This window comes from Hyla sarda, chromosome 1, assembly GCF_029499605.1.
Source record: "Hyla sarda isolate aHylSar1 chromosome 1, aHylSar1.hap1, whole genome shotgun sequence".
NCBI classification, from domain to species: domain Eukaryota; kingdom Metazoa; phylum Chordata; class Amphibia; order Anura; family Hylidae; genus Hyla; species Hyla sarda.
Window position 1 is genome coordinate 114,281,978 of NC_079189.1, and position 27,664 is coordinate 114,309,641.

The 27,664-nt window shown below is 42.6% G+C and overlaps 1 protein-coding gene across 1 annotated transcript in view; it reads right to left on the reverse strand.

Moving 5' to 3' along the window:
• TENM3 (teneurin transmembrane protein 3) overlaps nucleotides 1-27,664 on the reverse strand; it is a 2,657,329-nt gene that overhangs the window by 1,825,112 nt on the left and 804,553 nt on the right. The window lies entirely within an intron of this gene.

Sequence of the window (27,664 nt, forward strand, 5' to 3'; positions counted from 1 at the left end):
TTTGTTCTTGTTGCAAACAGTGGAAAAATTGTATAATCAGAATATAACAACACAATACAAAAACATTTTTAATTTGTCATATTCTACATTGATCAATAGACTAATTTATCTGAGCGTATTACTTTTGCCAAATAGCTTTTCAATTCCCTTTAGTTAATCTAATAACTAACCTTCTTAACACTATGACAAACTGGACTGTAAAATTGATCTCAGGAACATTTCAAGCACTTTTTAGAAAGTATGACATGAAGAATGAGGGCAATTCTGAAGGCAAATGGGTGTCCAACTTGGTACTAGCATGGTGGACCTAATAAGGAGGTAAGTGAGTGTATATCTATATTTATCTACCATGTGTCTAAAACCAAATTTAAGGGGTTATCCGACTTAGCAAAAAAAATTTAAAAAAATTAACTATACTTACTGTATTCTTCCTGTTTCTGAGACTAGCACTTATTGCAGGACTTGCCCATTCATCCAATCACTGTCCAAAGAGGGACACCACTGTGACCATTCCTCCACTACAACTGAGGGCTCAAAGCAGGAAAAAGAAGAATTGGATGGATCCAAATGAGATTTGCAGGGAACTGTGGCTAGGTAAGTATAGATTTTTTCCAAAAATGTTTTTGCAAAATAATGCATAACCCATTTTAAGCAACATGTTTACAAAAAATATCTTGCTTGTCTGGATTTCCCTAGTGATAAATATAGTATATTTTACACAATGTGTGATTTCCTTATATTAGCATCTCATTTCACCACATGCAATGTCTTTTTCTCCCTAGAAAGCCATTCAATGTTTAGTTCCCAGATAATTAGGTCTATTTGTATGGCTTCAGTATTTACATTCTCTACTGAACACTGAGATGTGCTAGCTAGTTGAAATCAATTGAAATCACTGAGACTCAGGGATACATTTTAATTTGCCATTTTACACATTCTCTAAACTCGTTTCTGCATTCAGTAAGGATTAGGGAAAGTGTATAAAACAGGAATAATATTTTAAGGGAAGAAAAAAGAGAAATCAATTTAAGGCTGGATTTTCACATATAGTACTAGAGATGAGCATATTTTTTGAAAAATTAGATTTGGCCAATTTGCCGAATTTTCCAGAAAAAAATGGTTCGGTGAAATTTATTCACAGTGAATCTGTATTAAAAATGGCTATTTCTGTCCTACAGAGAGCCTCAATAGGGGTGTAGAACACTTTGCCTTGCTGTAACATGCAAAGGGTATGTGCTGTGTTAGTGAAATAATACTGTTATTCAGTATGGCATGCAGATTAGAGGCATCGCTATTAGAATTGCTGTCGCAGAGCAGCACAATGACAGAGCCTGGAGGTGGCATCAGCATGAGGAGACCATGTAGTGGCTGAATGACACAGCTTGGAATTGGCAGCAGCAAGAGCAGACAATATAGTGGCTGAATAACACAGCCTGGAGTTGGCAGCAGCATGAGGAGACCATATAGTGGCTAAATGACATAGCCTGGAGTTGGCGGCAGCATGAGGAGAACATTTAGTGGCTGAATGACACAGCCTGGAGTTGGCGGCAGCATGAGTAGACCATATACAGTAGTGGCTGAATGACCCAGCCGGGAGGTGGCAACAGCCTGACGAGACCATAGGGCCTCACAACTGAAAAGATTAAAGATATTTTTTAACATTTAAATTGAAGATTTCAAATAGATGAACCTAGAAAAGTTTTATTTAATGTGCCAGCAACATGAGGAGACCACATGGTGGAACAGTGACACAGCCTGGAGATGGCGGAAGCATGAGGAGACCATATAGTGGCTGAATGACACAGCCTGTAGTTGGCGGCAGCATGAGAAGACTATATAGTGGCTGAATGACACAGCCTGGAGTTGGCGGCAGCATGATGAGACCATATAGTGGCTGAATGACCCAGCCTGGAGGTGACAAAAGCCTGACGAGACCATAGGGCCTCACAACTGAAAAGATTAGAGATATTTTTTAACATTTAAATTGAAGATTTCAAATAGATGAACCAAATAAGTTTTATTTAATGTGCTAAACAACATAAGGAGACCACATGGCGGAACAGTGACACAGCCTGGAGTTGGTGGCAGCATGATGAGACCATATAGTGGCTGAAGGACACAGCCTGAAGGTTGTGGAAGCATGAGGAGACCATATAGTTGCAGAATAAGACAGCCTGGAGGTGGCAGCAGCATGAGGAGAACATAAGGTGATAGAATGAGAAATGCTGGAGCTGGCATCAGCATGAGGAGAACATATGGTGGCAGAATGAGACAGCCTGGAGGTAGCATCAGCAGCATTAGGAGTCCTGAAAGTGACCCGGACACATTGTGGGGCGGTGGGTGGCAATACCAGTACCCGGTGACAAAGGTGGGTGAAAAGGAGAACTTGGCATCAGATGTGTGGCATCAGGCGGTTGGCAGGATCAGAATAGTAGCTGAGGCAGGTAAGCCGAAGAAAACAGTCTCTTTTGTAAAAGTGATAGTGTGCAAGTATTGAGGATATGCATTATGTAAAACTTAACTTTTAATAATACTCTTAGGAAAAAATATATGTACCCAAAATTTCAAACAATTTAACAATTTAACAATTTCAAACATCAAATGAAGAAGCGCATACAGATCAAATTGTGAAAATATCAAAATGTTTTATTTATACAAATGCAGAAAAGACATACATTTAAAATCACTAAAAGAATGTAAATACAAAGGCCGGAATACGACTCAGAAGCCACAGAGGCAAAAGAATCGGAGGCTCTGGTGAGTGTCAGTTGCTAAAGTACATATGGCTATAAATAATAGGACACCAACAGTGTATAATTAGCCCAAAATACTAAGATGTAATCATCAGAGAACATAACATAAAACCCTGATGAAAGTGCTAATAATAGATGGGGTATCCTAGTGATTAAATAAGATAGACAACTGCAAAAACATAAATACAAGTATGTAAATAAAATTACCCAGTGGACCAAACCTCCAGACCTCCGTCACCCAACGTTTCACCATTAAAGGCTTCTTCCGGGGCGTAACCTGGGTGGGTCGTTGGCTGTATTATATATACAAATGTAGCCAATCATAGGCTCACAATAAGTCACATGGTCAAATACCTAACAAAGTCACCTGTAGGACTAATAGAAACAAGCCTGTCGAACATCTGAGAGGAAGGGGTGGACAACATCAGGAGATCCAATAAGATGTTACCTATGGGGTGATGTCACAGTGCCATACATAGAGGGCACATGCGCCATCGTATGGATACATATCTCCGATGCTGAGATGGCTACCAGAGTACGGAGTCAGCACACTTCTTCCGGGTCATAAAGATTACCCGGAGAACACAATGCGTATCCCCTGAGTCACGTGAGTAAGCCGGGGATATCTTACGCAGGTGACGTCAAGCCGCAGATCACATGACTGGCACGTAGCAGCAGCCGGGAATAACGTAACCGCCCCATGTCCTGATCATGTGATCCCAGGTTGTCAGAGCTCTTCGGGCCGCCCATCTCCAGCCTCTGGGGGAGGAGTCAGACAAGGCATCAGCAGCATTGAGTGACAGCTAGTTCAACACTGACTGTTTAGTGGATCTTGTGTATGCGTGTGAGGCTGAGGTAAAAGCCCCACAAGCACAGCACAGGATATTCGAAAGAGGATAATTTGGAATCAACAAGGGTAGGTAATAAATAGTGGTTGCTGAGAGCAACCGGATGGGAGAAGTATATATATATATATATATATATATATATATATATATATATATATACACCACGGTTCTGCAAAGGTAGGTACTGAACAATTGGTTGCTAGGGCCAACTAAATAAAGGACACCACTATGAATACATACAAAAGGACATATTAGTAAAAAAAAAAATAACTAGATAATAGGGAATCACCACTAATAAATACATACATAGGAGCCTATTAAAATACTAGCTACCTATCAGCCTTGATTACGTCCTATTGAGCTTAGCATTCTAGGGGTGACAATAATATCTATATAAGAAGCCATAAGCACATAAATAATGACATCTATATTTGCAGTAAAGAGCCATATGCACATAAACACATGAATGCGCCCATGCCAACACTTGACAACACCTATAAATATCCTCAAGAAATAACTAATACATATTACCCATATAGTATAAAAACACATATATTCAATATGAGTAATATTATTTACACACTTGTGTTTGTGTTTATGCAGTTGTCTATCTTTGGCGCTATATTATTTAATCACTAGGATACCCCATCTATTATTAGCACTTCCATCAGGGTTTTATGTTATGTTCTCTGATGATTACATCTTTGTATTTTGGGCTATTTAAACACTGTTGGTGTCCTATTATTTACTCTTTTATAGCCATATGTACTTTAGCAACTGACACTCACCAGAGCCTCCACTTCTTTTGCCTTCTGTGGCTGCAGAATTGTATCCTGGCCTATGTATTTACATTCTTTTAGTGATTTTAAATGTATGTCTTTTCTGCATTTATGTAAATAAAACATTTTGATATTTTCACAGTTTGATCCTTAAGGACTAAATCCATTTGGACCTTAACCCCTGAACGACAATTTACATAAATGTACGTTATGGTGCCATCGTACTTAACGTACTACGACATACATTACCGATGCTTTTGTCATGTGTGGCAGGTCTCGGCCGCTATCAGCGGCCAGGGACCTGCTGGTAATGGCAGACATCCGCGATCATTCGGGTGTCCACTATTAACCACTCAGATGCCTTCATCAATACGGATCACGGCATCTGCGGCAGTTAAAAGTAAAAAAATGTAAAAAAAAAAAAAAGTTACAAAATTTGAAAAATCCCCTTCCCAATAAAAATGTAAATCATCTGTTTTTCCCATTATACCCCCCAAAAAGCGTAAAAAATAATTAATAAACATATCTGGTATTGCCGCGTGTGTAGAAGTCTGAACTATCAAAATATATTGTTAATTATCCTGTATGGTGAACGGCGTAAAAAGATTTAAAAAAGTCAAAAATTGCTACTTTTTTGTCACATTTTTTTACAAAAAAAATTATAAAAAAAAGTAATAAAAAGTAAAACCTAAGCAAAAGTGATACCAATATAAAAAAACTACAGATCACAGCACAAAAAAATATCCCTCATGCCTCCCAGTATACGAAAAAATGAGAACGTTATAGGTGGTCAAAATAGGGCAATTTCAGCGGTACAATTATAGAAAAGCATGTAACTTGGGTATCATTTTAATTGCATTGACCCACAGAATAAAGAAAACATGTCATTTTTACCGTAAAGTGTACAGCATTAAAACAAAACATTCCAAAATTTGCTAAATTGTGGTTTTCTTTTAAATTTTTTACATAACTAATATTTTTTGGGTTGCGCCATACATTTTATGGTAAAATAAGTAATTTGTGATGCAAGAAACAAGCCCTCATATGGGGTCTGTGGATGGAAATATAAAAGAGTTATGATTTTTAGAAGGCGAGGAAGAAAAAGCAAAAATGCTAACAAAAAATTGGACTGGTCCTTAAATGGGCACTGTCACCAACTTTATTTTTCGATATGTTGTAGTACTTATGTACTACAACATATCTCTAATATACTTTTATTATTATTTTTTTTTATTAAAATTGTATAATTTACATTTGAAAACTGTCCACTAGGGGTCTCCCTCCTAGTGGACGGCTGCAGCCTGGCGTGAGGTCACGCCTGAAAAAGGACTGATTTTGGCCTGGCAATCAGTCCTTTTTCAGTTAGGCTGCACTCGCTCTCTGCCTGTCAATCAGACAGGCAGGGAGCGAGCGCATTGGCTCCCCGGCCACTGGCTGGGAGGCCACTCCTCCCGCACATCGCCGCAGCCTCGTCGCCGCCGCTGTCCCTGCACGCCCGCTGCCTGACTCTGCAGTAAGTGTAATGAGGGAACGGGGTATGTGGGAGGGGGGTTTGTGATGGAGGGAACAGGGTAAAGGGGGGGGGTTGTGATGGAGGGAACGGGGTATGTGGGGTGGGGGTTGTGATGGAGGGAACGGGGTATGGTGCGGGGGGGTAGGTAGACGGAGGGGACGGGCTAGCGCCGCATGTAACTAACTAATAGTTTATCTACACAGGGTGCCTCCAGCTGTTTCAATACTACAACTCCCAGCATGCCCTGACAGCCAATAGATGTCAGGGCATGCTGGCAGTTGTAGTGATGAAACAGCTGGAGGCACCCTGTGTAGATGAACTAAGGGCGGAAGTCCCCCCCAGCAGGCATCAGTAACGTGGTGCCTGCTGAGGAAGTCTGCCTGGTAGTGAGCACCCTGCCAGGCAGACAAAAGGCATTTTTAATATAGTAAAAATAAAATTTAAAAGCAGGGAGGGGGTTAGGGATAGATTGGCAATAGGGAGGGACAGAAAAAAATAGGATGGTGGGAGCTACCCTTTAAGGCCAAAATGGGCCTGGTCCTTGAGGGGTTAAGGACTCAGCCAGCTTCATTTTTGCATTTTCGTTTTTTCCTCCTCACATTCTAAAATCCATAACTTTTTATTTTTTTTTTGTCCACAGACCTATATGAGGGTTTGTTTTTTGTGTGACCAATTGTACTTTGTAATGACATATTTTATTTTGCCATAAAGTGTAATGCACTACTAAAAAAAAAATATTTTGTGGGGAAATAAAAAAAAAAACTATTTTGCAACTTTTGCAGGGTTTTTCATTTTTAGGCAGTGCTTCGTGGTAAAAATGACATGTTCTGTATATTCTGTTGGTGAATACAATTAAAATGATATCAACACGCTTTGCTATTATTGTACCAATTAAAAAAAATCGCAAAGTGTTAGGCTAATTTATTAGCCGTATTTGTGGGAGGAGCGGGAGGTACATAAGGACCCGCGGCTCACCTCCCCTGCACGCCGTGAATTCTTCGCTTTCGATCAGCTGACCAGGCGCGTCAGCTGACTGTCTTCGCGGGCTTCGGGCGCACACGGAGCACGAGCAGGTTAGTGGCTGGCCGGGCGGGGTACTTTCCCTCGCTCTGGAGGTAAGCTAGAGGCATGAGGGATGCCCCGTCCAGCCCAGCCATGGCTCTTGGCAAGTTGTTACATGCAGGCCAGCTCGGTCACGCTACAGACAGGTCTGTTGAGCAGTTAGCTGGTTCAGTCACGCATCATGTGGTGCCTGCGCTTTAGCAGCACGGCTCGGTCATTGCTTTATTTAGGAGAGTTGTGGCGCATTCCGTACACAATCCAGAGCCATGCTGCAGGTCAGCTCGGTCCACGCCACCCCAGGGTTTATACGCTTGTCAATGTTTTCATTCAGCCTTACACCTAGTAGCTTACACGTCTCATTTAATGTCGGGGGGTGGGGAGAGGGGGTAGGGGGGTTGCCAGAGGCAGGTGGTTCTCAGCGAGTCCATCTTGACTTCAGCTGGTTGTGCCCAGCGTAAATTTGTGTAGGAATAGTTCTCTTACAGTTTCGGGGGTTATTTTACAGTATGTCGCATGCTTCTGACATAGAGGAATCAGCGTCGATCATGGAGAATGTGGCTAGATCTTCAGGGCATGCTAGCGTGTCATCTCTGCGTAATTGGACTATTCCGAAGATCACGGCCGAACTTGTCAAGAGGGGGATCCCCTTCCCAGCGACTGCTAGAAAGGCAGAACTTTACAGACTGATGATGGCTGACACTGCTGGTCCCTCTAATGAGGAGGTCTCCATGAACACGCTTCATACGTCATTAACACAGCTTAATGTGCTTATTAACAATATGTCCAACAACATGTCAGATATCCAAACTAGAGTCGAGGCGTAAGAGAGCAGGAACGTTTTGAATCCTATAGTTCCTCCCACTTCTCAGTTGTCAGCGCAGCAAGTTAACCGTCCAGGTACAGTGGCTGTCATTCCTAATATAGCTCCAGACCATTTTATACCGGCACATATCAAGAAAGACATTATTGAGGGTAAAGATGTAAACCTATCTTCCCTGTTGATAGCCACACATGATTTGTCTGAGAACAAAACTATAGCCTGTGGTGAGGTCTCGGTGATTCTAAAATCCAAGGATGTGAGGCTCAACAGGAAGCTAACGTTGTCTGAGTTTATAATGTCTTTCAGTATTTATAGAGACATTATCTGCACTGTTAAACCGGGTAGGAGGGAGGAGCTAGACCAGTATCTGTACAAGATTACAGAATTCTATCATAAGTACGGGGGTCACACGTTTTATGATTATCATAAGTCTTTTTCTGCCAAAGCAGCAGCTGCCTTGAATGAGTTTAATTATGAAGTCAATTGGGCGGTGGTAGATACTGAGATTTATTGCAACCATTTTGCGGGTCTTAAAGCCCCGGCATGCGCCAGATGCCAAATGGCGAATTCCGATGCTACAGAAAATAAGCCTGGTACTTCAGGTTCCTACTCTAAGGGTAATAGAGTGTCAGGTTTGACTGATAAACTGGGAAGGCCTATCTGCTTTTTGGGTAAGTCACAAATATGTAATAACTTTAATTACACATCATGTAACTTCGGTCAGTGCAGGTTATTACATATTTGTACAATCTGTTTTCGTGCTCATCCTAAGACATCTTGCTCTCAAAAATCGGAGAAGTCCTGAGTTTCTTGGTTTGTTCTTGGCAGATCACCCCGACCAGCGCTTTGTCCAATTCCTGCTCAATGGGTTCCGTGCTGGATTCCATGTAGGGTTCGTGACGCTTCCTCAGGCTACGTATGAGTGTGATAATCTGTTATCAACCTTAGCGGATCCAGACACTGTTTCGCTTCTCATACAGGCAGAATTGGACAAGGGCTGGGTCCACACTACGTTTTGTCCCATACGGGAGCGCATACGGCAGGGGGGAGCTAAAAGCTCGCGCTCCCGTATGTGACCGTATGCGCTCCCGTATGTCATTCATTTCAATGAGCCGACCGAAGTGAAACGTTCGGTCCGGTCGGCTCATTTTTGCGCCGTATGCGCTTTTACAACCGGACCTAAAACCGTGGTTGACCACAGTTTTAGGTCCGGTTGTAAAAGCGCATACGGCGCAAAAATGAGCCGACCGGACCGAACGTTTCACTCCGGTCGGCTCATTGAAATGAATGACATACGGGAGCGCATACGGTAACATACGGGAGCGCGAGCTTTTAGCTCCCCCCTGCCGTATGCGCTCCCGTATGGGACAAAACGTAGTGTGGACCCAGCCAAAGGGTTTATCATAGGCCCCTTTTTCCCAACCTCCCTTTGACATGTGGAGAGTAAGTCCCATTAGTTTGGTTACGGGTAAATTTTCCAATAAAAAAAGGTTGATTTATGATTTGTCCGCGCCATATTCTAAGTCTACTCCTAGTCTTAACTCCCTCATACCGGCAGAGGAATTTTCGTTGAAATATGCCTCCATTGATAGTGCTATTGCCCTCATCCTCAACATGGTTCGGGGGGCTTGGCTTGCTAAAGCTGACATATCCGATGCATTACAGCTCCTGCCCATCCAGCCTCAGTTGTGGAAATGGCATGGTATCAAATGAATGAGCAATTATTATTTTGCAGTCAAGCTGACTTTTGGTGCGAGGAGTAGCCCATGGTTATTTAACAGGTTTGTGGAAGCGCTTCATTGGATTCTAGAGAATAGATTTTCGTGTGGTCATGTCATACATTATTTAGACGACTTTTTGCTTGTTGAGCCTCCGCATAGAACCCCACGAGATTTAGACATATTGTTAGTGGTTTTTGAACAGTTAGCAGTTCCAGTTTCCCCTAAGAAAGTAGAGGGCCCATTGAAGGTTATCACCTTTTTGGGGATTGTAGTAGATTCTCAAAATATTGAAGCCAGGTTACCTCAGGAGAAGTTGCAGAGAGTCAAAGCAGTTATTTCCAGATTTAAAGAAAGTCCCCACATATCAAAGGTAGAGTTACAGTCAGTTTTAGGAATGTAAAATTTTGCTATGCGGATTATTCCGCAAGGCCGCACTTTCATTTCCCGTCTCTTAGAACTTTTGCCTACAGTCCCAGAACAGCACAGTATTATCCAGCTAGACCAGCAAGCGATATCTGATTTATGCATGTGGGAATTATTTTTACGTGACTGGAATGGTGTGTCTTTTTTCATTCCGAAAGTCAGCGATCAGTCACCCATAGTTTTTTCCGATGCTTCTCCCATCTCAGATTTTGCTGCTATCTGTGGCAAAAAAATGGTTGGCGAGCTCTTGGCCTCCAGAAGTCAGCATGCTGCCTGGGTTTCAGCGCAATTCCGCATTCTTTGAGTTATATCCTATAGTGGCAGCAGCGCAAGCTTGGGGTCAGTATTGGAGGAAGACCACGGTGTTGTTTGTATCTGACAATTCAGCAATAGTAGAAGTGCTTCTGAAAGGCAGGTCAACATGTTCGTTAATTATGTCTTTTGCTAGAAGGTTAGTGTGGTTATCGTTACAGCATGGATTCAATTATACTTGTGCTCACATAAGTGGTATTCAGAATGTGGCTGCTGATGCTCTCTCTAGAAGAAATTTCTCACTTTTCTTTCAGGTGATGTCAGAGGCAGAGATAACGGGGGCTCAGGTCCCACCGCTACATACACTGATGTTCGATTAGAGGGACACTGGCAAGTAGCCAAGCAACTTATCATTAATTCGCTGTCTGCCAATACTCATAGGGTTTATGACACTGCCTGGAGAGCATTCTTCAAACTTCATACTGATTTTCCGGAAGGGGACGTTAGATCAGTGTCTTTTATTTTAGCTTTCATTGGGTTTTGCAACACTGATCTACACTTAACCCATAGTACTATTAAGCTATATCTGTCGGGTATTCAACACCATCTGTCCTTGACTGACCCAGACAGGGCGTCATTGTTTTCCTCCCGTTTAGTTAAGGCAGCGTTGAAGGGTGTTGCTAAAAGGGAGGCGCCTAGGGTACCAGTTAGGCAGCCCATTTCTGGTGATGTTTTTAGGAAACTTTCGGACATGTTAGATAATGCCCCGTTTGGTTTAGTTAATAGTCTATCTTTGAAAGCAGCCATGTATCTGGGGTATTATGGATTTCTTAGACCCGGGGAATTTACTAGCCGCAATTCAGTTAGTTCTTATCTTAAGTTTAGTCAGCTAGTACGAGAGGAGGAGCATTATGTATTGTCTTTGACAATGTCTAAGACGTCTCTTCCAGGCCAAGTGGTAGAGGTCCGGTATTTCCCCACCACTCATAAATGGTGCCCGGTGAAAGTTCTTGACACGCTGTTGAGTTTATGTCTTTTTAGTAGGCCCGACACTCCTTTGTTGTTGTTTAATAATTATTCCTTAACCACTTCTATTTTTATTAAATATTTACGTGTTTTGATCAAGTCTATGGGAGGTGATCCTTCCTCTCTATCGGGCCATTCATTTCGTATAGGAGCGGCCACCGCTACGTCTTGTAACGAAGTTCCGGCGCATGTCATTAAACAACTTGGTCACCGGAAATCCGCTAGCTACATGAGATACATACCGAATCCTCGCAAGGAGGCGTTTCAGTCTCTTGTCATGTGATTGTTATGTAAATAAAGTTTTGTGATTGCATTTTCTGAGTTTTGCCCTCTTATTCAGGCCTACTCTATACGCTGCAGTATGGGCACATTTCAGACTGCTTAGGTTCCAGTTAGGTAGGGGTTGTTATCTAGGTACCTAAGTACGCTCATGGTTTCGGTGAGCTTTGACCACAAGTGTTAGGCTAATTTATTAGCCGTATTTGTGGGAGGAGCGGGAGGTACATAAGGACCCGCGGCTCACCTCCCCTGCACGCCGTGGATTCTTCGCTCCCACCCACCCTTCCTTAATTACACACATTTACTACAGGGTATGCCCTCTTATTCAGGCCTACTCTATACGCTGCAGTATGGGCACATTTCAGACTGCTTAGGTTCCAGTTAGGTAGGTAACTATTTTTTCAACTTTTATTACACTTATATAGTCCCGCCTAGGGGTCTATTTATAGCAATCATTTGATTGCTAATACTGTTCAGTGCTATGCATAGGCATAGCACTGAACAGCATTATCGGCTATCTACTGCTCTAATCTGCTCGATTGCAGAACAGAGCAGAATGACCGTGGAACGCAGGTGAGGAGACCTCTGCCCACCATCTTGGGTGATCGGATACACGTTGCAGCACCGTGGCCAATCCGATCACCCGTTCAAAGTGCCGCAGATAGCAGCCACGACCTGCTATGCATGATGCGAGCACTGATCCTGTCCTTACGTCATGTATAGGATGTAAATGTATGTCCTGGTGTGTTAAGTATCACCGCACCAGGACATACATTTGAATCCTAAGTCGTTAAGGGGTTAATCTGCACTTATACTTCTCTACAACTGTCCACTGACCTAAGGTGATTGGTGCTAAGATGTTTAACAGATATATGCATAATTATACACATGTCAAATCATTTAATAATAATAATAATATTAATAATGATATCTTTAACATATAAAAAGGTAGCATTAAAAAATATTAGGGACAGGTGCTGAAAAAATAACTGTAAGAGAGCTATCACACAGTTGGAGATAGATGGATAGATAATAAAAATAGAAATAATATAAAAATATTAATAAAATAGCTTGAACCTTTGAATTAATTTCTCTATTATATCATTTTATAGCTGGATCTTCTTATAGCACTTGAGGCATATTATGCAGCAGAAACCCACAACAGTATGTTACAGGGACAGCTTGACAAAGTGCCATTGTAATTTGCACTACATTTGTGCATTTACAAGTCTGCAGATTTATTTATTGTGACTTACTCTAATTACAAACATTGAATGTGGAGATTTTTTCTATAGCAACTGTAGCAGAGAGCATATTAATGAAGCAATTTGGAAAGATATTTCTCCTTGGAGATAAGTAAATCATTCATTGTCAAATATGAACAATTAAGCTCTTGGGATGTCTGTGTGTAGGAGATCTTGCTTGTGCTCTACACAATACTTTTTTCAACTAGATTGCTAAGGACTAATGTTAGCTTCTCCAATGAATTGTGTTTAATATTAAGATACACAAAGTATGGTGCAACTTTAGCCATTTCATTTACATTATTTTGGGGGAAAGCCCTTGCAGACCATATACACATAGATTGTTCAATAGTTAAAAGAGCCTGTTACATTTGGTATTTCAGGCTGAGCCTGGTACGCTTGAAAAATGATGAACTGCAATGCAAGATATAGCCTTGATAGATGAGTGATATTCAACTCAGGACAGGGATGGTATGCTTTAACCCCTTAAGGACCAAGGACGTACCGGTAAGTCCTGGGACCTTTCCCTTTCTATAACGCAGGACCACAGCGGGTCGGGCCCGGCCTTTAACAACGGCCGAGACCCGTTGCTAATAGCGTGTGGCAATGATCGTGGTGCCGTGCGCTATTAACCCTTTAGACGCGGCGTTCAAAGTTGAATGCCAAGTCTAAAGTGAAAGTTAAACCACTGCCGGTTAGCTCAGGGAGCTGTTCGGGATCGCCACGGTGAAATAATCCCGAACAGCTGTAGGACATCAGGAGGGTCCCCTTACCTGCCTCCTGTTGTCCGATCGTCGAATGACTGCTCAGTGCGTGAGATCCAGCCATGAGCAGTCAAGCGGCAGAATCATTGATCAATGGTTTCCTATGAGAAACCATTGATCAATGTAAAAGATCAGTGTATGCAGTGTTATAGCCCCCTATGGGACCTATAACACTGCAAAAAAAAGTGAAAAAAGGTGAATAAATATCATAAAGATCATTTGAATAACCACCTTTTCCCATTAAAAAAAAAAGTGTAAAAAAATACAAATAAGCATATGTGGCATTGCCACGTGCGGAAATGTCCGTATTATAAAAATATATAAATATAATTAATTAAACCACATGGTCAATGGCGTAAGTGCAAAAAAATCCCAAAGTCCAAAATAGTGTATTTTTGGTCACTTTTTATATTATGAAAAAATGAATAAAAAGTGATCAAAAAGTTCGATCAATACAAAAATAGTACCATTAAATACTTCAGATCACGGAGCTAAAAATGAGCCCGCATACCAGCCCATGCACAAAAAAAAGGGGTCAGAAGATGACTATTTTAAACGTATAAATTTTCCTGCATATAGTTATGATTTTTAACAGAAGTACAACAAAATCAAACCTATATAAGTAGGGTATCATTTTAATCTTATGGATCTATAGAATAAAGATAAGGTGTCATTTTTACCGAAACATGTACTGCATAGAAACGGAAGGCCCCAAAAGTCACAAAATTTTGTTTTTTCTTCAATTTTGTCGCACAATGATTTTTTTTCCATTTCTTCGTAGATTTTTGGGTAAAATGACTGATGTCATTACAAAGTAAAATTGGTGGTGCAAAAAATAAGTCATCATTTTTATGTGCAAAATTGATTTATTAAAGGTAAGGAGGAAAAATCTATGTGCAAAAATGGAAAAAAAAAAACCTGGTCCTTAAGGGGTTAAACCCAGGTTGAATGAACAATTTCCTACAAAGCTAAGATGAATGATATTCTGCAAGAAGGGAATAAACTTACTAAAAAGAAGCAAATGAGTAAAATAAACCTCTTACAAAATGCAGATGCTTTTTACTTCTCTGGAATAACATATATCTTTATAAAATAATATTCAAATAGTAGGGATGAGTGAATAAAATCTGCCAAATTCAAATTTGTTACGAATTTCAGTAAAAATTAGATTCACAACCCGCCGCTGGGAACCCGTGATCTCCCTGCAGCACACGTATTCTATGTGGGAACTGCGTCTCCAGTTTCTGAAATCTCCAGGTTTTTGGGACTGGGGACATGACATCACACCACGCCCCCTCCATTCATGTCCCTGTGGGTGCTGCAGGGAGACCCCAGGGGTCCCAGAGGTGCCCCCCCCCCCCCCCACGATCAGACATCTCATCCCCTGTCCTCTGGATAGGGGATAAAATGTTTTTGCCTGAATACCCCTTTAAGCGCACAAGAGCGCATTGTCCTCCCCTCATAAGTGCATACCACACACGTACTGTATATAGCCACTGAGCCTTGGTAGAAACATTTGTTCACAATAATTGAGCCAGGTAAAAGGGCCTGAGATCAACTGACAAATGTGACAATTCTCATTTCTTGGCGAAAATGTCCGATTTTCCCATTTTACCCCCAAAAAGCATAAAAAAATGTATAAACATATTTGGTATCATCACATGTGTAAATGTCTGTACTATGAAAATATAATGTTAATCATCCCGTATGGTGAATGACGTAAACATTAAAAAAAAATCCCAAATTGCTGCTTTTTTTTCACATCATATTCCCAAAAAAATTCATAATAAATGTACTAAAAGTTTTATATACGCACATGTGGTATCAATAAAAAGGACAGATCATGGCAAAAAAAATAGCCCTCATACCACTGCATATACAAAAAAATGAAAAAGTTATAAGTCGTCAAAATAGGGGGATTTTAAATGTACTAATTTGGTTCAAAAGTTTGAGATATTTTTTTTATGCAGTAAAATAATAGAAAAGTATTTAATCATGGGTGTAATTTTAATTGTATTGCTGTATAGAATAAAGAAAACATGTAATTGTTACCGTAAATTGTACGGCGTGAAAACAAAACCTTTCAAAATTAGCAAAATCCGAGTTTTCTTTTCAATTTTGCCACACAAATAGTATCTTTTTGGTTGTGCCATACATTTTATGGTAAAATGAGTGATGTCATTACAAAGGACAACTGGTCATACTGAAGGCAAGCCCTCATACACGACTGTAGATGAAAATATTAAAGAGTTATGATTTTTAGAAGGCGAGGAGGAAAAAACAAAAATGCAAAAATGAAATTTGTCTGGTCCTTAAGGCCAAAATGGGCTTGGTCCTTAAGGGTTTATAGTTTAACTTGGCTGATGATGTTAGGCTGGGTCCACACTACGTTTTGTCCCATACGGGAGCGCATACGGCAGGAGGGAGCTAAAAGCTCGCACTCCCGTATGTAACCGTATGCGCTCCCGTATGTCATTCATTTCAATGAGCCGACCGGAGTGAAACGTTCGGTCCGGTCGGCTCATTTTTGCGCCGTATGCGCTTTTACAACCGGACCTAAAACCGTGGTCAACCACGGTTTTAGGTCCGGTTGTAAAAGCGCATACGGCGCAAAAATGAGCCGACCGGACCGAACGTTTCACTCCGGTCGGCTCATTGAAATGAATGACATACGGGAGCGCATACGGTTACATACGGGAGCGCGAGCTTTTAGCTCCCTCCTGCCGTATGCGCTCCCGTATGGGACAAAACGTAGTGTGGACCCAGCCTTATCTGGGTTAACTTCTTTGCCCTGCTTTCTGTCAGGTGTTGCCTATGAAGGTAGGTCTTTCAGCTCTTAACAATGACTTCATAACAGACTACATACTGTAATTGACCCTCGTAAAAGGCTCTTCACAATCAAATGGTTATTTAATAATATTCTTCATTCAGATAAGCTTGTTATAAATGCAGAAAAGATTATAATTATATCACAAGAAACAATTAAAATCTTAATATGCACTTAATTCATCTGAAGAAAATTCACTTTTATATTTGCAATAAAATGTTGTTGCACAGCAAATGTATTAAATAGTAGATCTTGCAGTGCAAATATTTGTCTCCTTCTAGAAAACTGCAGATGCAGGGTTCCAGCTGGGCTAATGAAGTAGAATTGCAAAAATGTACTCAATAGAGGATTGTTAGCAAAGTTCTAAAGCCAAAAGAATGAAACAATGCGGAATACTTACAACTGACAGTAGAGATGAGCAAATCGAAGCAGACGAACCCGAATTTGTTAAGAATTTCAGGATTTATTCGATTTGCAACGAATGCGAATATCACCGCGATTCTATAGCGTGAATTGCTTCATTAAACTCAATTTTACAGCATTCCAGGCTCCAGGACACCTAAAATGGCTGATCCACATGTCAGTACATGGGGCAGGGGATGCTGGAAAGGTGGGAAGGCAAGACAGGAAGGGAGGTAGGCGGGATGACCCTGAATCACATGCGGGATGCAGCCTATAAGCATTCATTGACCCCTGTGATGTCACAGCCCTATATAATCGGCAGCCGTTTTGTGGCTGCTCATTTCATGCCATATAAACTGCAGAGATAGGACGAACTGCGTGTCTCTGTGTGTTACACAGAGACGCTGAATTGATTATACCGCAGCGTTGCACTTCCAACTGCTAGTCACATCAGCGTTGTGGACAGAGAGCAGTGCAGTGCTTTGCTTGTTCTCACTGAGAAGTATTTTTACGCCAGCCATTATCCTCCCAGTTACTTCATTCAGCATTTTATCAGAGAGGGGCAGATAGCTTTTAATTGCCTCATACATATCAACAAGCTGCCTTAACTTCATGAACCGTATCACAGGAGGCAGGAATGATTTTTGTGTATTTTTTCCACAAGAAATCATCTGCTGCTTATACTAGTCTGTAGACGGTAAAATAACCAGCAGTTCACACCATTCTTAATACTCTGTGACAGAGTGCAATTTTTTTTTTGTGGTGCTGCACTGTTGTGTCCTGCTGCTGTGCAAAAATAAGTTTTTTCAGAGGACTGTAGTGAATTTTTCTGCCCTCATACGTGCATACAACATACCTACATCAAAGCAATCTACTATTTTGTATCTGTAAATCTATAACAAGTCTAGATACTGGGAAAGTCCAGGCAAAAGTAATCACCGGCTGGTGTTTTACGAAAATATGTTTTCCAAGTGTACTGTAGCGCATTTTTTTGCCCTCATACGTGCATACCACATACCTAAATCTAAGTAGTGTACCATTTTGTACCTGTTAATCTGTCAATGGCCTACATACTGTGAAGGGACAGCCAAAAGTAATCACCTGCTGCTGTTCTAGGCAATACTGTTTTAAGAGTAGTGAAGCGTATTGTACTCCCCTCATATACGCACTAAGTACGTCAGGCAGAGAAGTGCCAGGACATGCACAGAGGAGAGGCAGAGGCATAAATCCTTCATGCAGAGGTCGCAGCAGACTAGGGGCAAGTGGCAGCAGGAATCGCAGCGGGGGGCCTGAGCTCCCATTATTAGCTAGCGGTTGTGTCTCGACCAGCAACCCATTTGCTGTCGTCAATTGGTTAACAAGGTCATCCACTTCATCACAAGTGACATCTGACACCCCCAGTCAACAATCGGTGGGATCCTCAGACACAACCCTCAGTTGGCATGGCCCTGGAGCAGTCCCTGTCCTCCCATTGCCTTTGTCCTATGCTGTTCCCTCTCCTACAGAAGTATCTTATACTGTGGAATCAGCTCCACTATTCACTGAAGCAGACACTGTTGAGGAACCTTAGGACAGGTGACGTGCAGACACTTGTTGATGATGATGAAGCCGATCACAATTGGGAGCCGGGTGCAGAAGGTGCTTCATCATCATCAGGAGAAGAGAGTTGCAGTTTTCCCCTTAAGGACTTAGGACGTAGGAAGTAATGCACAATCAAACCTATGCAAGTAGGGTATCATTTTAACCATATGGACCTACAGAATAAAGATAAGACGTCACTTTTACCGAAAAATGTACTGCGTAGAAACGGAAGCCCCTAAAATTTACAAAATGTCATTTTTTCTTCAAGTTTGTTGCACAATGATTTTTTTTTCCATTTCGCCGTGGAGTTTTCGGTAAAATGACTAATGTCACTGTAAAGTAGAATTGGTGGCGCAAAAAATAAGCCATAATACAGATTTTTAGGTGTAAAATTGAAAGGGTTATGATTTTTTAAAGGCAAGGAGGAAAATGAGGAAACGAAAATGCAAAAACGTGAAATCGCTCAGTCCTTAAGGGGTTAAGGCAGCAGCTGAGCCAGCAAGGTGGCACCATGGTTGGCAGTCAGCGTGGTGGCAAAAGTGGAAATTCTGGAGCCAAACGTGCCCGGGGAGACCACCTGCTTCGCGGCAACCTACCTTTCTGGGAGGTAGTGGAAAAGGGGTTCCTGGAGATGGTGGCAGTAGCGGTCAATTAGTGCGGACTGTTGGTGGGAAAATCAGCTACTCGGCAGTGTGGCAGTTTTTCATCAAGCATCCGGAGGAAGTTCACGTAGACACATGCAATATATGTCTGCAGAAGGTGAAGGGTGGCCAGGGTCCCAACCTTGGCACCACGGCCCTGTGTGAACACATGCTTCGCCACCATAAAGCGGCCTGGGAGAACCGTGGCTCCGATGTAGTGGTCTAGCCTGCTTCATCACCCAGTGGCCAGCCAGCCAAGGCTCTACCACCTCAGCTGAAGGGAACTGTGTGTCATTCCATACTTCTGTCGCTTCAGATGCTTCTCCCACTTTTAGTCAGCCATTCCCCAAACAATCCATCCACGAAGCCATGTCCAAGAGACAACAGTATGCACCCACTCATCCAATGGCACAGAAGCTGAATGTGCTCCTGTCTAAGTTGCTGGTGCTGCAGTCCCTCCCTTTTCAAGTGGTGGACTCTGCACCTTTCAGAGAACTGATGGCTTGTGCTGAGCCGAGGTGGACAGTGCCAAGCGGTCATTTCTTTTCAAAGAAGGCATTACCAGCTCTGCACAATTTTGTGGAAGAGAAGGTGGGCCAGTCCTTGACCCTGTCGGTGTGTACCAAAGTGCACGGCAGCACCGATGTCTGTAGCTGTAACTACAGTCAGGGACAATACATGTCCTTTATGGTTCACTGGTTGAATGTGGTTCCTGCACAGTCACAACCCCAACTTGGACAGATCACGCTGCTTCCTCCTCCATGCTCTCAGCCTGTTGGTCCTTTGACAGTGTGCTACTTCACCTCCTCATACTCCACCATGTCTTCAGCCTCTACTGCCCGTACAAGTCTCAGTGGCCCTTCATCATACCATGTGTGCATGGCACGTCGGTGTCATGCTGTTCTTCACATGGTTTGCCTTGGAAAAAAGAGTCACACAGTCGATGAACTGCTAAAAGTAATTAATAAAGAAATGAGAGCATGGTTTACTCCACGGAATCTGGAAATGGAAACCATGGTGACCAACAACAGGAAAAACATATTGGCCAGGCTGCGATAAGGAAGGGTGAAACATGCGCCCTGCATGGCTCACGTGTTCAATCTGGTTGTAAAGCAGTTCCTGAAGTGTTCCCCCCATTTGCAAGACATCTTAAGAAAGGGAAGGAAACTTTGCATACACTTCAGCCACTTGTACACCGCAGAGCACACCCTCCTTGAGCTTCAGCATCAGAATGGTATCCCCCAACATGATTTGTGACGTTGCCACATGTTAGAATTCCACCCTGCATATGTTGGACCAACTGTATGAACAGAGAAAAGCCATCACTGATTTCTTGATGATCCAAGTGGATAGGGGTAATCTCGTGTGTAACTTCAATGTGAATAAGTGGCAGCTCATACGTGACACCTGCCATTTGCTCAGGCCCTTTGAGGAAGCCACATTATACGTAAGTCGCCAGGATTACGGGATGAATGACATAATTCCACTGCTTCATATCCTACAACAAGTGTCGGAAGCGATGGCTGCTCAGGGCAATGGAGATGTTGCGCCTACATCTCACGGCCACATGAGCCCTGTGGGGGCTAAACTGGAAGAGGAGGAGGAGGATGAGGGGCATAGTGGAGCACAATTTAGGTTTGATGAGATGGGCGGTGTTTCTAGTCATCAGACAGGAGAGGAGGAGCATGAGGAACTAGAGGAGCTAAAGGGTTATGAGGAAGGCAAGACAGATGACCCAGACACACCGTGGCAGTATGCAGTGGAGATGGAGGCAGGGAGTCCCTCCGAGTCACTAGCACAAATGGCACGATGCATGCTCACTTGCTTGCGTAGTGACAGCTGAATTGTCACCATTCGGCAGTGGGATGACTTCTGGGTCTCCATCATATTGGACCTATCGGCACAAAATCCTGGCCTTTTTTACACCCACTGACAGGGAGGACAAACTGACCTAATACAGAGAGAATCTACGTAGTTAGTTGGCTGATGCCTATCGGCGCCATCGTTCATCGTTCATCCACCTTCCACGGCCATGGCTGTGGGGAAGGGGTGGGATTGCAGGATCAGTACCAGCTCCATTAACAGCAGCCTAAGTCTACAGTCGCTGATGAGTACCTTTCTTCACCCACATAGTGAAGCAACTCATCAGCAGAAGGTAGAATGGAGCAGGACCTGAACCAGCAGGTGGTGGCATACCTTCATATGCCCATGCCAACACACCTTGAAGATCCGCTGAACTTCTAGGCAGCCAAACTTGATTTGTGGTCGCAACTTACAGAGTTTGCCCTGAAAAAAGTTTAGTGCGGCAGGGGCCATAGTCACTCCAAGGAGAACTCGTCTGTCCACGAAAAATGGGGAGAGACTGACCTTTGTGAAGATGAATCAGGCATGGATCAGCCAGGATTTTCACCCACCAATGCCAGATGCATCAGAGTAGATTGACCATGGTGCTACAGCAACACTTCACAAATATGGATAGTGCCAAACAGATTTAGGGCACTGATCCCCAGTTACAAACATTCCAGCCACCTTCATCACCGGGTACTGGTATTGCCACCCACTGCACCACTCTATCAACAGGTCACTTTCAGGACTCCTGATGCTGCTGCTGCCACCTCCAAGCTGTTTAATTCAGGCACTATTTTGTCTCCTTATGCTTCTGCCAACTCCAGGCTTTACCATTCAGACACTATATGGGCTCCTTAAGCTTTCAGCATCTCCAGGCTGTGTCATTCAGCCAATATATTGATTTCTGATGCTGCTGGGACTGTCTTGGATATTACAATTTTTTTATGTTAGCACTAGCAAACATACATGCTCAATCGAGATTTCAACATTGATCTTTTAATGTTAGGGGTTGTGAAGCCCTCTTATGTACGCATCCTGCTGCCGGCTCCAGGCTGTGTGTTTCAGGAACTATATGGTTTAGTGATGCTGCTGGGCCTGTGCCTAAACATTTTTGAGGTTAGCACTAGCTCACATACCTCTTGTATACAGATTTCAACATTAACATTTTAATGTTAGGGGTTGTGAAGCCCTCTCCTGATGCTTATGCCAACTCCAGGCTGTGTCATTCTGGCAATATATGGTTTACTGATACTGCTGCTGGGCCTGGGTCTGGGAATAAACATTTTGTTATGGTAGGTAGCACTAGCTATCCAAAATCTTCATTTTAAATTTCAAAAATTCTTCTGTTTTTTTTCTTTGGGATTGTAAAGCCTTGGGGTGTACTCATGCTTCAGACAACTCCAGGCTGTGTCATTCAGGAAATGTATGGTTTACTTATACTGCTGCTGGCCCTGGGTCTGGGAATAAAAAAAATTGTTATGATAGGTAGCACTAGCTATCCAAAATCTTCATTTTAAATTTCAAAAATTCTTCTGTTTTTTCTTTGGAATTGTGTACTCATGCTTCAGACAACTCCAGGCTATGTTATTCAGGCAATATATACTCTCCCAGCATTATTGCCATGTTAATACCAGACCAGTAATAAAAGGAATGTTGCCAAGGACTAGCAGAAACAGGGAACTGTGCATAGTGACCACTGGCTGTTGGAATTTACTGACTATCCCAAGTGGTAGATTTACCAAAGTTCCTCAGTTCCAGTAGGCTTTAATTCGTTCATTCTTTGTTGTGGTTCTTCATTTGCAGAATTAAGTTGTATCATGTTTTCCTGTTCCTCCGATTAGCTAATGATCCTTTTCTTCAGAGAACGTATGTATCATTTTATTATTTTGAATGTCAGGTAGTATTCTTGCTTGCTTCAGCCAACTCCAGGCTGTGCCATTCAGACACTATATGGTCTCCTCCAACTGATGCCACCCCCAGGCTCTGTCATTGTGCTAACATGTGACATTGGACTCCTTGTTAGATTGTACCCACACGCCGCGGCCCGGGACACTAAAACTTGGGAGTTAAAAGTTCTATTTCAAAATCCTCAATTTCAATTTCAAAATCTTAGATTTCTAGTTAAAATTCTTGTATTTCAATGGTCTCCTCATGCTTCAGCCCCCTTCAGGCTGTACCATTTAGGCACTACATGGGCTCCTTATGCTTTCCCCACCTCCAGGCTGTGTCATTCAGCCAATATATAATTTTCTGATGCAACTGGGACTGGGATATTAACTCCAAATATGTTCTGGTAGCATTGGCTAACATAAATGCTTAATTGAGATTTCGAGATTGATCTTTCAATGTAAGGGGTTATGAAACCCTCTGGTGTACTGCTGATGCCTGCTCCTGACTGCTCCTGTGTCTTTCAGGAATTACTTGGTTACTGAAGCTTCTGGGCTTGGGCCTTACATTTTTGGATGTTTATCATGAGCTAAATATATGCTTAATAGAAATGTAAACTTTGATCTTTCAATGTAAGGGGTTATGAAACCCTCTGGTGTACTGCGGATGCCTGCTCCTGACTGCTTCTGTGTCTTTCAGGAACTACTTGGCTTACTGATGCTTCTGGGCTTGGGCCTTATATTTTTGGATGTTTATCATGAGCTAAATACATGCTTAATTGAAATTTCAACATTGATCTTTAAATGTAAGGGGTTATGAAACCCTCTTGTGTACTGCTGATGCCTGCTCCTGACTGTGTGTTTCAAGAACTTCTTGGCTTACTGATGCTGCTGGGCTTGGGCCTTAAATTTTTGGATGGTAGCACTGGATAACATGCATCTTCAATACAGATTTCAACATTCACCTTTTAATGTTAGGGGTTGTGAATCCCTCTTGTGTGCTCATACTGCTGCCTGCTCATGTATGTGTCATATAGCAACTACATGGTTTAGTGATGCTGCTGAGGCTAGGACATTACCTATATATGTTTATGGTAGCACTAGGTAACATACATCTTCAATTGAAATGTCAAAATTCATCTTTTATTATTAGAGATTGTGAGGCCCTATTGTCTCCTCATCTACCACAAACTCCAGGCTGTGCCATTCCAACACTATATGGTCTCCTCATGCTTCAGCCAACTCCAAGCTGTGCTATTCAGGCAATATATGGTTTACTGATGCTGCTGGGCCTGGGTCTGGGAATACAAATTTTGTTATGGAAGCACTAACAACCCAAAATCTTCGGTTTCAAAGTCAGAATTCATCTTATAATCTTAGGGATTGTGAAGGCCTAGTGTCTACTCATGTTGCTGCCAACACCTGGCTGTGCCATTCAGACACTATATGGTCTCCTCATGCTGCCTACACCTCCACACTGTGTCATTCAGCCACTATATGGTCTCCTCATGCTGCCAACACCTCCAATCTGTGTCATTCACCCACTATATGGTCTCCTCATGCTTCAGCCTCATCCAAGCTGTGTCATCCAGCCACTATATGGTCTCCTCATGCTGCCACCACCTCCACGCTGTGTCAGTCAGCCACTGTGTGGTCTCCTCATGCTGCCAACAGCTCCACGCTGTGTCATTCAGCCACTAAATGGTCTCCTCATGCTTCAGCCTCATCCAAGCTGTGTCATCCAGCCACTATAGGGTCTCCTCATGCTGTCACCACCTCCACGCTGTGTCATTCAGTCACTATATGGTCTCCTCATGCTGCCAACACCTCCACACTGTGTCATTCAGCCACTATATGGTCTCCTCATGCTTCCAAAACCTCCACACTGTGTCATTCAGACACTATATTGTCTCCTCATACTGATGCCACCTCCAGGCTTTGTCATTGTGACGCTTTGCGTAAAAGTGATGCAGGTAATCTGCATGTTATTCTAATTAACAATATTATTTCACTACCACAGCACACTCCATATGCATGTTAGAACACAGCAAAGTGTTATATACCCCTATTGAGGCTCTCTGTAGGCCAGCAATAGCCATTTTTAATATAGATTTGCAGCAAATTAATTTGATCGAAACAAATTTTTTCGGAAAATTTGGCGAATCAGCCAAATCGCATTTTTCAAAAGTTTGCTCATCTCTAACTGACAGTTCAGAAAGGAGAAGTATCAGAATTGGAAAGAAATAAATTAAACATAAAGCACTAAAGGTATTAAAGGTCAATTTATGCAGTAGTTTGCCAAATCACTTCTTTAAAAATATAGCAAATTTTTACAAAAATAAAATTATTTTTCTAAAGCGTGTCTCATCCAAAACATGTCCCTCCATTTATCTCTATGGGCGGGGCGGTGACCCATCATTCTCTTGTCACCACCTCTCCAATAGAAATGAATGAAGGGGGCATGTTTAGGCCAGCTTATGTGTTGGGTGTGAAACATCATTACAACAGCAGAGTCGGGGCCCTGTCCCAGAGACCTTGGTGGGTCCGAGTGGTCGGACCCCCCCCCCATGATCAGACACGTATCCCCTATCCTGCAGATAGGGGATGCATTTTTTTCCTGGAAATCTTCTTCAAAGCTTGTTTGTCATATCAAATAACACAATGAACAGATTACCTCTTCATGTAAATTTTGTAAAAACTCACTGTACTCAAAATCTCTGATTTTCACGAAATTGGTAGAAAGGGAGCCCCAGCACAAAAACATCAGCATGCATAGCTTTGCAAGAAATAAAGAAATGACCAAACTCTGTTTGTTTATACAATCCTTTGATATTTAATAATGTTTACTAGAATTTCACATTCCTTGCATGTTCATTGAACTGATACATATACATGCATACAAACATGCACACTTCCTTTCTACTTGAACTGAATAACAGTTTCAGCTTACTAAAAACTTACAGCGGAAAATCTGTATCATCAATGCATACAGTATGTGGTTTGGGATCTATTACTGGTATTATGTTCTGCTATCCATGAAGATTTATGGATTTCTGGATGACTACTCGAATCAGTTCATCAATTAATCATGTCCAGACAAAAGCTGCATTAGCACTGTCTCTTCTTTATATCTTGGTGCCAATCAATTAGCTGCATCTTCATTGCACAGAATTGTGATTGTAATTGTTCAGTAAGAACCACACTCCAAATATAAATTAAAAATGTTTCAATTGGGAAGATCTTCTACCTGCTACTAAATGGATGACCTCTTAATGGGAATTTAATGAATAAAGTTTAGCATGTGTACCTCTATAATAAAGGAAAAAAATAAGACAACGTGCCTGTTATGAGACTAGGAAAAAGGTAATTAAAGCAAATTAGTCTAATATGCATATGTTCGCTTAAGATAGATTACATATTAAAAAAACAAGGAGATAATGGTACCCATATGGGATATGTTTTTGGCATTTTTCATATAAAGTGGACAGCTTTAGAGGATAAATACTGAGCTGAATTCCTTACAGGCAATTATATCCTTACAATACAATAGCTGACATAATAAAAGCATAATTGTAATTGCTATTAATTGCATTAAGCCTTGTCTTATTGAATACTTAATGGAAGAGATGACAGTGGGGCTGATTTATATACTTTAATGAAGCTTCATAGTTCCAACATGGAACAATCACCGAACATATTGTACACATTTCTGTACTTGTGGACCAAGGAAAATGATAATAGAGAAAGACAACACGTCACTATGCATAATAGGCATTACATATAGAAAATGTTTACAGAAGTAATCAGCATGTATTTCATGCTGCCAAATTACCATTTTAATTCAGAAGCGAGGATGTGTTGCTCAAAATAGAAAGTGAAGTATGTTTGGCAGCAAAGTGGCTCAGTGGTTAGCACTGTGAGCACTGGGGTCCTGGGTTTGAATCTGACAAGGAATGACACATCTGCTATTTGTGTATAGTTCCTTTGAATCTCCATTTTCCTTCCATGCTCATAAAACAGGTTAATTGGCGTCAATTTACTCTGGTTTGTAAGTGTTGAACGTAAACTACATGTTGTTACGCCGAGCGCTCCGGGTCCCCGTTCCTCCCCGGAGCGCTCGCCTCATCTTCGTTGTTGCAGCGCCCCGGTCAGATCCACTGACCGGGTGCGCTGCGGTCCCGCCTTCAGCCGGGATGCGATTCGCGATGCGGGTAGCGCCCGCTCGCGATGCGCACCCCGGCCCCCGTACCTGACTCGCTCTCCCTCGGTCCTGTCCCGGCGCGCGCGGCCCCGCTCCCTAGGGCGCGCGCGCGCCGGGTCTCTGCGATTTAAAGGGCCAGTGCACCAATGATGGTGCCTGGCCCAATCTTCCAATTAGGGTAATCACCTGTGCACTTCCCTATATTACCTCACTTCCCTTGCACTCCCTTGCCGGATCTTGTTGCACTTGTGCCTAGTGAAAGCGTTCCCTTGTCTGTTCCTAGTCCGTGTTCCTGACCTCCTGCCGTTGCCCCTGACTACGATCCTTGCCGCCTGCCCCCGACCTTCTGCTACGTCCGACCTTGCTTCTGCCTACTCCCTTGTACCGCGCCTATCTTCAGCATCTTCAGCAGCCAGAGAGGTGAGCCGTTGCTAGTGGATACGACCTGGTCACTACCGCCGCAGCAAGACCATCCCGCTTTGCGGCGGGCTCTGGTGAAAACCTGTAGTGGCTTAGAACCGGTCCACTAGCGCGGTCCTCGCCATCCCTCTCTGGCACAGAGGATCCACTACCTGCCAGCCGGCATCGTGACAGTAGATCCGGCCATGGATCCCGCTGAGGTCCCTCTGCCTTATATCTCGGATATCACCACGGTGATCGCCCAGCAATCCCGACAGATCGCCCATCTAACCCACCAGCTGTCGGAAATGTCCACCATTGCGCACCAACTTCAGTCGCAACTTCACCAGCAATCTTCTCCTCCGCCAGCTCCTGCACCTCCTCCGCAGCGAGTG